Source organism: Talpa occidentalis, unplaced genomic scaffold (assembly GCF_014898055.3).
Source record: "Talpa occidentalis isolate TD23 unplaced genomic scaffold, MPIMG_talOcc4v2.1, whole genome shotgun sequence".
Classification (NCBI taxonomy): domain Eukaryota; kingdom Metazoa; phylum Chordata; class Mammalia; order Eulipotyphla; family Talpidae; genus Talpa; species Talpa occidentalis.
In genome coordinates, this window is record NW_026555331.1 from 93,346,274 (window position 1) to 93,359,634 (window position 13,361).

At 35.8% G+C, this 13,361-nt stretch overlaps 1 long non-coding RNA gene and 1 pseudogene across 1 annotated transcript in view; one reads left to right on the forward strand and one right to left on the reverse strand.

Moving 5' to 3' along the window:
• Positions 1-8,469, reverse strand: part of LOC129145321 (uncharacterized) — a 45,401-nt gene extending 36,932 nt beyond the window's left edge. The window contains exons 1-2 of the long non-coding RNA XR_008550740.1: positions 8,183-8,469; positions 49-112 (exon numbers count right to left, since the gene is read on the reverse strand). This is a non-coding gene — a long non-coding RNA (uncharacterized LOC129145321). The remainder of the gene's footprint in view (positions 1-48; positions 113-8,182) is intronic.
• Positions 1-13,361, forward strand: part of LOC119247318 (60S ribosomal protein L7-like) — a 190,506-nt pseudogene that overhangs the window by 148,314 nt on the left and 28,831 nt on the right.

Here is a 13,361-nt window from a genome sequence, read left to right on the forward strand (position 1 = left end):
TGCAGTTTCAGAAGCTGCTGTATTTAAAAGCATAATCTTATCACTCACCCAGGATTAGCATAATCGTCCCCCACTTCGAGCAATTTGAAGGTTGACAGTATCCTCTCATGATCTGAAAACAAGAGAAACTTTAATAAGAGCTTCTATTATTAAGGCACTTGTTGCTGATTTTTTTTTTTTCCCTGGTCTGGCTATTTACTTTTGCAATACTAACCAGGTTTTTGGATAGCTTTGCTTATTATTCTGCTAATTTCATACAATTTTAAGTCATGTTTAATGTATTTTTTACCATTAAGAACTTGATGATATTTTTATAATATCTAATGTTCAAAGCATAATTATTATTATGGCTTTATAATGTCCAGAAAAGTAAAATACACCATTCTTCATGCTATATGGTCATCATCATCATTAAATCTCATACTCATTAAGCAATAGATGTTTTACAGATTCTAATATATATTCACAATAACCCTTTTAAATAACTACCACTATTATCCCATTCTATAGATTGTGCATAAATTGAGTCACTGGAACAAAATAAGTTCCCCAATATTACACATTTATTACCTTGTGGCACCAGGATTCACACCAACATCTTCACTTCAGAAATCATTTACTTAAAAAATATCACTATCATTTTACCCAATATATAACAAAGAAATCCCTTCACTAATTGTGACTGAAATAATTTATAGAAGTAGTAACATAGGCAAAACCAAACAATATACACATTCATAAAATAGTGAGAAATAAGAAAAAATTAATTAGTTAACAGAATGTAGAAACTAGTCTTGACTCAGGGCCAATTTTTTTTTCTTCCATTTACCCAACTATTGGTGCTAATCTTGCATCCCTGCAAAGCAACTACTATAGGCACCATTATGAAATGCTTGAATAGGTTCATAACCCTCATACTTACCTAAGCATTTGATTCTATAATTACAATATCCCCTGTTAATATTTCACCTTTACTGTTTTTTATAGGGACACATTTATTGCTTGAGTTACTTCTGAAGCTAGTTAAAAAAATATATTGCATGTAAGTTAGTGTCTTCAAATGGGTATATTGCTTTAGAAGCATCAAATGCTATATAAGCCCATTTAAAACACACCTGGGATTTATTGACAGTTCATTCTATTCAGATAACTACAGTCCAGTATGTGGTCTTGAATTTTCCATTGATAGATTCTATAAGGTGAGAATAAAATCTGTTTATTATTTAAAACATGTTTAATTGAATGAATAAATGCTTATGACCTACAGTGTATTCTATAGAATCAACCAATTACAAGTAAAAGAGCAAAGCCAATATTTTTTTATTTTATCCATTGATAAATCAGTATAGTTTAAATATAATGTGAAGAGAAGATATTATCTTATCTATAATATTTCTGTTGGTTAGTTAATAAACCCAAATTTCTGAATAATGTAGTCCTAGATAAAAAAGTGTTTGCTCTTTGGTTTTTGTTTGCTTGAGGCATTTTTTTTTTTAAATTTTTGTTTGGTTTTTAAATTTTCTAGACATCTAGAATCATGCCAAAGGCAATGTAAAGGATTTAACAATCAAAGATAGTCAGAACTGAAGTAACTAGAATACCAAAGTTGAGATGATTCCCCTACTTGGTCTCTGGCATAAGGACTACCACAGAACACATTATGAAAACTTGGCTTTGATAAAGCTTTAGAATCATAAGGTCATTTAAAATAGGCAGTTCCAAGAGTTGGATAAGTTATATATTTTTTGTAAATGCTTATTTATAATGACAAAGTAAAAGTGTAGGTTTAAGAATTAGATGACATCTCATGTTAAACTCCTAGCACATCTCAGAAATAAGGAAATGAGACATTACAGTGAAAATCACTTTGTTTTCCATTGATGGAACCCAAATTCTCACTCCATTTTTTACTAGATGTGTGACATGAGGACTACTAAGAAATGATCAATAGAACTGTGCTCAGCAAGACTGACATCAACAATCCTACTCCATTTCCACTATTCTCTTTTCATTGCCCTCTCCCAAACTCTTCCCTTTCTCTCCCTTTCCAGAACAATAAAAATATACAGGCTTATTCTTATTCTGCCCAGAAACACTCCAACTCTGGCAGTTGTGCCTCATCAAGACAAGATGTGCAACTTTAATCTTGTTCAGATGTTTTATTTGTTGTCACCACTGGGCAGAACTGAAACCAGTAAGTGCAATCCAGGCTGAAGGCCTAGAGAACACCATGTAAATTTCAATTAGCAAGTTAACAATTGGAAAACTAATGCAAAATTATAGTAAAATGGATAACTGCTGAATACTACTAGAAAATCCTTTATTTTAAATCTTTCCAGCTCTATTCACTGTAACGTCCAGATTTCATTGCTCAAGCTAGTATTCTTATATGTAAATTTAAAAAGAAAATAACAAAGTTATAGTGTCTGTTAACTTAGAAAGGTAAAATGATGCATCTAACACATCTGTTACACAGGGTCCAACAGAGACTGATAGTAGTGGCTCTTAAATTACATTTGTCATTTAATTTGACAGAAAAGTGGCCTGTTCTTACATTACTTATATCAGATAGCACACTTCAATTTGCACCTAAAACAGAGAAATATGACGCACTCTGGTTTACGAAGGAAATCTAAATTTTCCAAATTAGTCAAAGATCAACACAGGTACTAATCCTGTGTTACAAATGTTTACAGATAAGTAGGCCCCAAAAAGTGACTTCTAGATTTTTCCATTACTTCTCATCCTTCTCTTATACTCAGTGTAAATTGTATAAGCTGTTGATTCAAATTGTAGAAGTACAAATCCCAGTGCCATTACTTAATGATGTTTTAGTCTTTGGCAAAATATTAGATCTCTCTGTGACTTAGATTCTTCATCTATCAAAAGGAAATGACTTTTGCAATAACCTCCTGAGAGAACTGGTGGAGAGGATTAAAGAAGATAATACATGCAAAATTATTTAAACAATGATTGGGATACAGTATGTATTCAGTAGATATTCATTCCTAATACCACATGGAAAACTTTATAGCACTCTACTCCCCAGAGACTTCTCTAGCCTGGAGAGTAAGAATAATATTAAATCACCAGTTTATAAAACAACTATATTACAGCAGTTCCTTGAATGTTATTTTACTCAATGTTGTTTCATTATTACATTGATTAAAAAATATTTCCAGCCAGTGTTGAACAAAACTATATTATTTGAAGAACTTTTTTCATTTTACATCTTTTTGCTTAAAGCTGCAGTTTCCAAGAACCTACTGAACAACATTGAGAACTCAGTGTCTTAGTAGCACTGTAATTAAGAACTAGGTTTTAGATCTGTATCCTAAAGTTGGAACAGAGGGTGAGGAATCAAACACATGACTCAAAAAGATCCCCCTGGTACTATATGAACACAAACTGAAAGAAGTTCAGATGCTAGATTTTATCAATATTCAAAAGAAAGAGATTCACAGGTTAAAGAGACTTTTACCCCTGGTGGCACAGGGGTTAAAAATCTCAGCTCTACCAAGTTATAGCCAGCCACTGCAGCATGAGTTCAATCTGCTGCTAACCCACAAGGGGCAGCAGACCTCTCCTGCCTTGTGCACCGTTCCCCTCAACAGTGTATTTCAGTAGATCTGCCAGTTCTGCTCCTATCCTGTCTCTGGTAGGTCTTCACACATACACACACACACACACACACACACATACCCCTCTGCCCCATACCTCTGGTCTACACCCTAGTTCATAAAAAAAAAAAAAAAAAAATCTAAAAAAAAAAAAAACCTGGTACACATTAACAAAGTCACAAGACATTTCTATTAAAAAAAAAAGAAATGTTTAGGATGTGAACATAAGCAGTAGTAGAAATTATGTAAAGAATGGAAGAGACATGAGTTAAATGAAAAGGACAGAAACTATACAAGTAACACCAATGTAACATAAGTGGCATCAAACAAATCAAGTTACCATTTTTTTAAACGTTCTAAAGCTGGGAACATCTTATTTTTCTCTAGTATATACTTCACACTATTATTATTAACCTAAAATTTACCTCAACTCTCATTTTTTTAAATAATTATAATGTGTCATTGTAGAAGAAAGAATGCTTACAGCTGGTAAAATATGATTAGCTTCATTAGTACATCAGGCTAAACTATCCATATGTTAATCAATATATTTATGTTAATTGCTAATTTTCATGTCTCGCAACAAAGGTGCAAATTGTGGTATCATCTGACCTTCAAGGCACACATGATACCAGAGATGCTTTATTTTTTCTTACTAAGTTGTGCAACTGATAAAATTAATTGCACCCCAGGGCTATTATATTATGCATGAATTGTCACCCAAATGAATGACAATGTTTGAGAGGGAGTAAAAGAAAAGGGATTTAGATGTGTTCTCAGTGAACACTGCCAGCTACATGACAACTGACATGATACCCAATTACAAGATCACTAATTAAAGCTATCAAACAAGCCTGTGCATTTTGGTCCATTAATAAGATTTTTGACCTCAGCATTTGAATTTCTTTCCGTAAGTAAAGAATCTTTTTTGGAACACCTTATTCAGACTTTCCAAAAGTAGAATTGATAATTGGATAAATCATAAGATATGGTAATTTTCTGTATCCAGTTTTAATTGTAACAAAACAGCAACATTATACTTTCATTTTTTTTTTTTTTCCTATTTGGGAACCCAAAGGGAGTGAAGAAAGTCACATAAAGAGTTCTCAAGCCTGCAGCAAGGGAAGGGAAATCCAAAGCGTGATTGCATGAAAAATCAAGAATATGAAAGAAACCTTACAAATATACTTTATTAATTTAGTTATGTATACAGCTTTAATTGTAGTTTTTTTCCAGGAATAGGTGGACCATGGAGCAAGTTTCTCCATTTACAAATGGAACCAACTTTCAGGAAAAATCTTAGAAAGGTATGTATATATAGACATATTTAGTAAGTTATATAATCACTGTATTATATATTATTTAATACCTATACTAATAATACATACACATGATTTCATATGTATTCTGTGCGTGCATGTATATATGCATGTGTACATAAGTTTATATGTCTAAGATTTTCTCCAAAAGGGATATAAGAATTATTTTTGGATACTAAGAATTTAACAATATGTTGTAAAATAAAAATCAGTTCCATTTACACTTAACACACACATCAGACATAACACCTACTTGATATGATTAACATATTCAGGGTATGAGGTCATCACTGTGGTGGCATAAAATGTCTACTTCGTCCCCTCTTTTTAACAACTAATTAGGCATCCATCCATGAACAAAAGTACCTCTGTGGGAGTTGCGGAATCCAATACCATACACCAAGAGAATTGGGAGGTATTTTGCTCATCTGTGCATTCAGTAATATAGAACCAGCAGGAGCTTGCTAGCCAGGCTCAGCTTCTCTCAGCCTTCACAAGGGAAAACCAAGGAAGAGCTGACTTAGGCAGATACCCAGAGACAGCAGAGACTGTGTAAAATGTAACCTTCCCAGGGATATAGTCTAATATTCCATTAAAAAAAAAAGTTTTGGGCCTCCCTGGTGGCACAAGAGTTGAGTCTCAGCACTGCGAGGCTCACTGCAGTGCGAGCTGGATCCCCGCCAAGGAGCTGACCCACATGGCGCAGCAGACCTCTCCTGTCTTGCCCACTGCTCCCCTCAGCAGTGTATTTCAGTCCATCCAACTGTTCTGCTTCCCCACTCTGTCTCGGGTGGGTCTCCTCTCTCTCTCTCTCTCTCTCTCTCTCTCTCTGTCACACACACACACACACACACACACACACACACCCTCTGGCCACAGCTCTTGTATGCATAAAGAGGTAAAATTTTTAAAAATTTTTGGATGCACTGGAGACCATAAGAGAAATTTTGCCAGTGCCAGCCCTTGCTCCAAGAGAGCCTAACACACAGTGTTTAACCAGCCAGGACCTCTTGGGGGTTTGGGGGTTGGGGGAAAGAGGGGGAAACCAAGACAGTGAATGAGAGCCCAGCTTCCCAATATCAGGACACTATTGGAGAACTCCTGTTTCTTTCCTGCAGTACCCAAGGTATTAAGGCAGACTGTCTAGGACAGTGGGATGAGGAGATAAGCAACAAGACAGAGAAGAATATCAAAGGGGTATTGAAAGAATATGGCATCCATTAACTGCTGCCAGGGCTCCAGGGAAAGACTGCCCATGAGTTGCTTAGCCTTTCTTCTCCCCTGTAAGGAGGAAACCGACCTAAGTTATAACAGTAAGACTGAGAGAGCATTTTATAAAGCTCGAAGTCTTACTAATGACTATGTGTTTAGTAAGATAAGCAAAAATCCATTCCCTGCCATCCTTTTATTCTTAATTCAGTCCTCAAGTCTAATATTCTCTATACATAGCCTTTAATACTGTTTGTTTTTCGTGTAATCCAATAGGAACTTTAGCCCCAATATTAAGCCATCATTATATTGGATTGTCCACACACTAAAGTGCACTTTGAGTATTGTAAATGAGTTCCATTCCTTTTGCAAACCAAGAACAAGTCAATAGTGTTTGTTTGTAAGGTCAGGGCTAACAAGCACACTGTATTTTTTCTCTTTCATCATCGGCAGCAAGCAATGAATTTTCATATGGAATATGTTTAGGGAAATAACTGTTTAGAATGTCGTAAAATCATATAAAAATCAAAACCCCTGGTACTTGGATAAGGACACCCCTTTCTCATGTTAAACTCCACAACTGGTTTACCCAAGTTTCATCTTTACCAAGAAATCTTTATTAAATCTAACCATCTTGCATGCCCATTGAGTAGGCATATGAATGAAAACTATTTACAAACAAGTTATCAAATTTACTAATTCAAAAGAGCATTTTAAAAAAGCTTGCCTGGAGCAAACTTTCAGGAACACATTTAAGCCCCTTGGCTAAATCACAATTACTGATATAGAACTTGCTGTATTTTAGATACATTTTGCTAAGTATGTTCTTCCTTGGTACCCTTGGGAGTATCACAGATTTCATACTTAATAACATTGATGTAAATTTTTATAAATTTACACATTCATGTCTTGGAGAAACTCATGTCGATATAGATGAAACAAACAAGTGAATTAAATAAAATAAAAATAAAGTTTTAGATTATAAGACCATTTTAGTGGTTACCAGAAGAAAAAAGGGTGGAGAAATGTGACAAAGTCGATGAATCACACCGTATAGACATACCAGGTAATTTCTAAAGGTGAACGTAATGTAGTATTATGCACCTGTTGATGCACACTTGAAACTTAGATAATGTTACAATGCACATTATATATTATATTATAAATGTCGTTGGCAGCAAGAATCTTCCAATAGGTTATAGGCACCTCTGGCCTATAACCCAGTTCTTTTATGCATAAATGAATAAATGTTTTTTTTAAAAAGGGGGAATAAGTCAGAAAATGCTATCAGAGAGATTGGAAGATGCTGAGAGGCTGGCTTCTGAGATGGAAGAACATAAGTCCAGCAGAGCAACAACTTCTAGCAACTAGAAGAGAATCTGTTCCTTGCCTTTTCTAAAGTTTCCAGAAAGAACTCAGCCCTGCCAGCACCTTGATTTCAGTCCAGTGGTTTCTAACCTATAAAACTATTAGATAATGATTTAGTATTAAGACTCTGTTTTTGCTGATTACAAAAGAAATAGGAAATACACCACTATAACCAAGCATCAGTTTTCACACCACCAATGATTTCATATTGATGCCATGCACACCTGACACGTTATGAGGACACCTCTTCACTATGGCATTCTTCCCAAAAAACAACACCCCCATCTAATTATGAAAAAACAGCAGATAAGCCCAAATGAAATACTAGAAAATACTTAGCATACTCTTTGACATTTTCTAGGTCATGAAAAACAAGGAGAGACTAACAGCTTCCACACACCTGAGGAGAGTGAGGAGAGTAAGACGATTATATGTTGTTGTATAGATCTTGGGGTAGAAAAAAAGATCAGTCAAAAAACAATGAAATATGAATAAAGTATCTCATTTAGTTGATAACGTTGTGGAGACATTTTTCAGTGTGGACAAATGTACCATGATTAGATTTTTAGGAAAAGCAGGTTGAAAGGAAGACAGCAATACTGTACCTTGTAATATTTCTGGAAACCAAAAATTATTCCAAAATGAAGTTTATTAAATGTTACATACCTTTCCTCAGTTTTCCAGCACCACCAAGCCCTCTTTGGTCACTGTGTCCTTGACCAGTGTCAGGAAAATAGCCACACACTTCCTCCTGCACAAGACCTAGTTTGCCAAGTTCTAATATGATGATGCAGAAAGAAAATTCTAGCAGCAAATCATTGGGCCTGTGAAGGCTCCTCACACCAGGAGAATGGCACCAGCGGATCCCCTTAGGGATACTGTGAGAGCAACAGGAAACATGCAGAAATCCTTGGCCCAATGCACAGGCCCTGGGGCCTCCAGTGGTTCAGGTGGAGACCACAATGAGCTAGTCATGCAGACAACCAGCCAGCCTGGAAGTGGAGAGTCAGGGCCGACGAGTCAGGTGCAGGTGCTGCAGCAGGCGGTCTCTGATATGGAGGCCCAGCGGAATGTGCTGGAGAAGAGCTTGCCTGTCCACAAGGCCTCAGCCCTGCAGACCAGGCAGAGTGTCCCATGCGCCAAGTTGGAGCCTCCACTGAGAAGGTGCCAAAGTCACAGAGGATGATGATCTGTTTGACAGCAATGAGGACAAGGAGGCTGCTCAGCTATGGGAGGAGGGGCTGCTGCAGTACTCCGAGCAGGCCACGGAGCCTGCACTGCTGGTAAAATCCTCCATCCTCTTGAACTTCAAGCTCTGGGGTGATGAGACCAACATGGCCCATCTGAAGACTTGTGTACGCTCAGTGTAGCTGGACAGGTTGACCTAGGGTGGGGGCGGGGGTCTCTAAGCCTGTAGTGGTGGCTATGGTAGATGACAAACTGGGCCCTGACCTACTGAGGAGCAGGTACAGAGCATGGATCTGCTACCTTCAGTAAGAGCTGAATGCCCATGCCAGGTATGAGGATAAACCTGCAACCTTTAAAGACTGAGATTCTGGAAAAAATAAAATAAAAATGAATGTTACATTTATAATACTATATACCATATGTCACATTAATTACTACTAATAATAGTAATCACATATTATATGCATTATATATTAATTATATTACATATAATTACATAAGACAAATTTTAATATATAGTACATAATATATAATAGATAATATGTGATCATATATAACTATTATAACTAAATGCTAACAGCTAACTTTAGAAGCCATGTCATCTAGTTCTATTTTTTATGTTTCTTCCACAATATATTGTGTTCTCCATCTCATAATCCACTCAGACTGAACTTTCCTGACCTATTCATACCATTACTTCAGTTAAAGTCAAACTTCTGAACAATATCAATTTCTTGAACTAGCCAGTGAATTGTTTTTAAAAATTTTAGAAGTTTATGTATTAAGGAATATTTCTATAAGTTTCTTTTTCTCAAACCCTCACTTCTTTCCTGCTTAGTTAAATCTGTCCACATGGAATTTCACTTTGAATCGGAAATGATCAACCTAGGATAATTTCTGGTGTCCATATTGGCCTCCAACTCAAGGTGTCCTGAAGGAAGTGCTATGATAAAGAGGTGCCATGACTGGGGTTAGGTGGAGAATGATGATGATTTATAATAATAAACATTCATGGAGTTTACAATGAACTGGATACTGGTGTCTTCCCTTTATGTCTATTTACTTCCTTTAATCCACAAAATAAACTTATGTGGAATCATCTTTACCCATTTGCAAAACTGAGATCCAGGTTATGTTAATTTGTAACATGGCAAATGAGTAATGGAGGTAGATCTCAAACCTCACTAGTTTGATTCTAAGTCTTGGTAATTTGGTATCCATCTAAGACCATAAAAACATTTGGGCAGAAAGAGTGATTTCAGTACAGCCTTATTAAAAATATTGAAATTAATAGCTAACAGGCCTCCCCGGTGGTGCAGCGGTTGAGCGCTGGGTTGTGAAGCTGCCCGCGGCCTCTGCGACGCCGGTTCGATCCCCGGCTGCTCCCCGGCCACCGGAGGAGGGTCCCACATGGCGCGCAGACCTCTCCTGCCGCCCGCTGCTCCCCTCAGCAGTGTACTTCGGTCCTTCTGCCTGCTCTGCTCCCTGCTCTGGCTCTGGTGAATTCTCTCACCCTCCCGCGCTTCTGACTGTACCCAGTGCATGTATAAACAAACAAATAAATAAATAAACATGCCTCTAAAAAAAGAAATAATAAAAAAAATAAAAAATAAAAAAAAAAATAAAAAAATAAAAAAAAATTAAAAAAAAAAAAAAAAAAAATTAATAGCTAACATTAAGAAAAACTACATTTAAACCTCACAATTATCCCAAAGAGGTAGGTATTGCCAAGATAGGAATGAGAATGTAGGGAGTTTATTGAGAAGTGTGGACTGACAATCTCAGAATTGCCATCTGGTAGGGAAGAGAAAGAAGTGAGATTGGGCAGAGGAGGGGACTTGAATTGTGGGCAGATATAAGGTCTCAGCCATTCCCCAGGGGGGCCTGGAACTTGGAGGGCTGTGCAAAGGGGTGTGAGAATAGGGCAAAGACACCAGGTATAATCCCTCAGTGACCAGTCAGCACACATGGTCACCCCTAAGATTTGTTATGATCCTAGGTGAGGACACAGAACAAGCTCCAGAAGGGTCATCAGTCGAAATACCTCCAGCAGCTGGGAAATAAGCACTCTAGTCCTGGGGTATAGACAGTACCAGGTGGATGCTGGATGGTGTTAGCTATTTACTGATTCAAAAACTGAATGGAGAGTAAATTACTTGCCTCAAATCAAACAGAAAGTGACATAGATGGAATCTATGATGGATAGATGCTGTCCAGACTTGCTGGACTCCACATTGAGTACTAACTGGTGTGTTATGCTGTGCCAAAATATGCAAGAACTGTTAAGAACCAAAGCAAAGGTTAGCTGAAACGTGGTAGGAAGAAATATGTCAATGCAACTACAAGGGAAGCTGCCTAATTCAGACCACAGGGTGAGGCCAAGGTCAAATGCTCCCCGAGAAGTAACGGAGTAAAGCAAGTAGGAATTCAGAATACATTTTTATTTCAATTACAGTAAGTCTCAGATCTTTATAGAATGATAAAAATATTTCTTAAAATTTAAATGCTTGTAAATTTTGCACGCAAAAATTATGAACAATTAAAAATGAAAGTTCAAACACACTAGTGGTGTAAGAATAGAATCCCCTGAACAGCAATCTCCAACTTTCTGGTAAATTAGGCTTTTTTCAACTAGAATTCACATATGTGTAATTAACTCTGCTCATAAAGGGCAAGGAAAAAGAACTCTATTTGCAAACATTTGTGAAAATTGATATGTTTATACATTTTTATATGTTTATTCTAGCTCAAATAATTTAATAGTTAACTAACATGAATAATCCCCAAAATATTACAATGTTCCCCTTTTGGGGGGCTAATTGAATAGCAATTTAATGAACTGTTCAAGTTTTTTTTTTTTTCAAAATTACAGAACTTGTCTTTTAATGCCTTTGAAAGGCTCTAATTTCCAATGTATCAGAGTGAATCTTATTCTTCCCATTCCATATTTAACAAATGTGAGCTAATTGAGAAGATCTGAAGAAAAGCTATTCCAAAAAGCTTTATATGGAAGTGTGACTTGAAAAATTAGAAAGAGCAGTACAAGGAAAATGAAAGGGGAGGTGGAGAAGGAGGGAGAAATAGTTTGCTTAACTGTGAAAATAGTAAATAACCACTAGCTACTAGCTCTCAGATATGGAAAAGATTTAAAAAAAATTATATTCTAATGCCCTTTCTGATTCATATATTCACTGCAAAAATGCTATCAAGCCCCTCTTCCATAATTCTATATTCATCTGGTCTTTGAATTTAAAGATGAGAAACTCTCAAAATGCCTTTCCTTTCCAAAATCAAGCTATGTCTATAGTAGAGCATTTCCCAGATTTTCTACTTGAGTAAACATTGCCTAAAAAGGTAATGTCTCTGGATTGTCATTAATTCCTCCAAGAATTTATTCTATGATTACTGCATTCTTTTCTTAGGATTCACAAACTGACTATTTACTAATCCATTTGAGAATTTGGGGGTGAGGTCATACTCACACATCAATTCTATAGCTCATGATTATCCTACTTTTTGATAATTTGCAAAATTTCACACTGACACCAAATTGTCAATTGGGTTTATAATCCCTGTTGTCAATAGTCATGAAAGTTATGTTTTGTGTGAATTTTTCACTATGTTGTAAAATGAAGCATTATTTTTCTTAGTAGAAAAAGACATTTGTAAAATAGAACTTCCATCCACAGAAGTGTTCAAGAAAATTCTAGATGATTCTATTTCAGAGGTAAGTGTTCCTACTTTCTATCACCTATGGAATCATGGTATTTTAAATACGTGGTACATTCACCACACAAATGTAATTTACACATTCATTCAACAAGTGATTATTGGGAAAATATTTTTTACTTGATAACTTTGTACTAAATGTTTAGTTGACTACTGAGGGGATGAATAAGGCAAAATCTGAACCTACAGAGTTTACATTTTCCTTAGCATCCTTGAAACTCATTTTAATTAATTGAAAGACTCATTAATTTCATTTTTTTAAAGTTTTATCAATAAGTTAAAACCAAAAAATGATGTTTGGTATCAACATTAACACCAAGGACCAGATAATTTACTATATACAGGACTAATCTGAAACTTGAATAAGCTAACATGCACTGTAATTCTGTAAGGAGACTAGATTACACAATGTTTGCCAAACTTACATGACCAGGGATCCCCCTTTTCCCCTTGAGATCATTAAAAGAAGCAAGATTTTATAGGAAAAAAACCCAACATTTTCAATCTGGGTAGAAAGCAGTAGACATGAGAAATATGTTCTTGAGCATTACACTATTTCCTATTTTACCATCCATCATCACAGTAATTCAAATACAATTTCAAAGCAACTTATGAGTAGGTGTGTCAAAGAATAAAGCAAACCACACAACTGAGGGAACTATATATAAATATATATAGTTTTTACAGGAGAAATAGAAATGCATTTTTTATACTAAAATGGGTAGTTTCAGCACGTATTCTATACATATGTACATGGACTCTCAAATTTAAGAGCTTATCGACAAACTGAATGCAGAAATTTTGCATATATATAGTCTAGTTTTTCATCACTCAGATGTTTTTTTCCTTTTCGAAAATCCTTTCGAGCATTTCCTCTAAAGCTCAATAATAGCCTCTAAAACAGTGTTTCTCAAATGTTCACTTACAG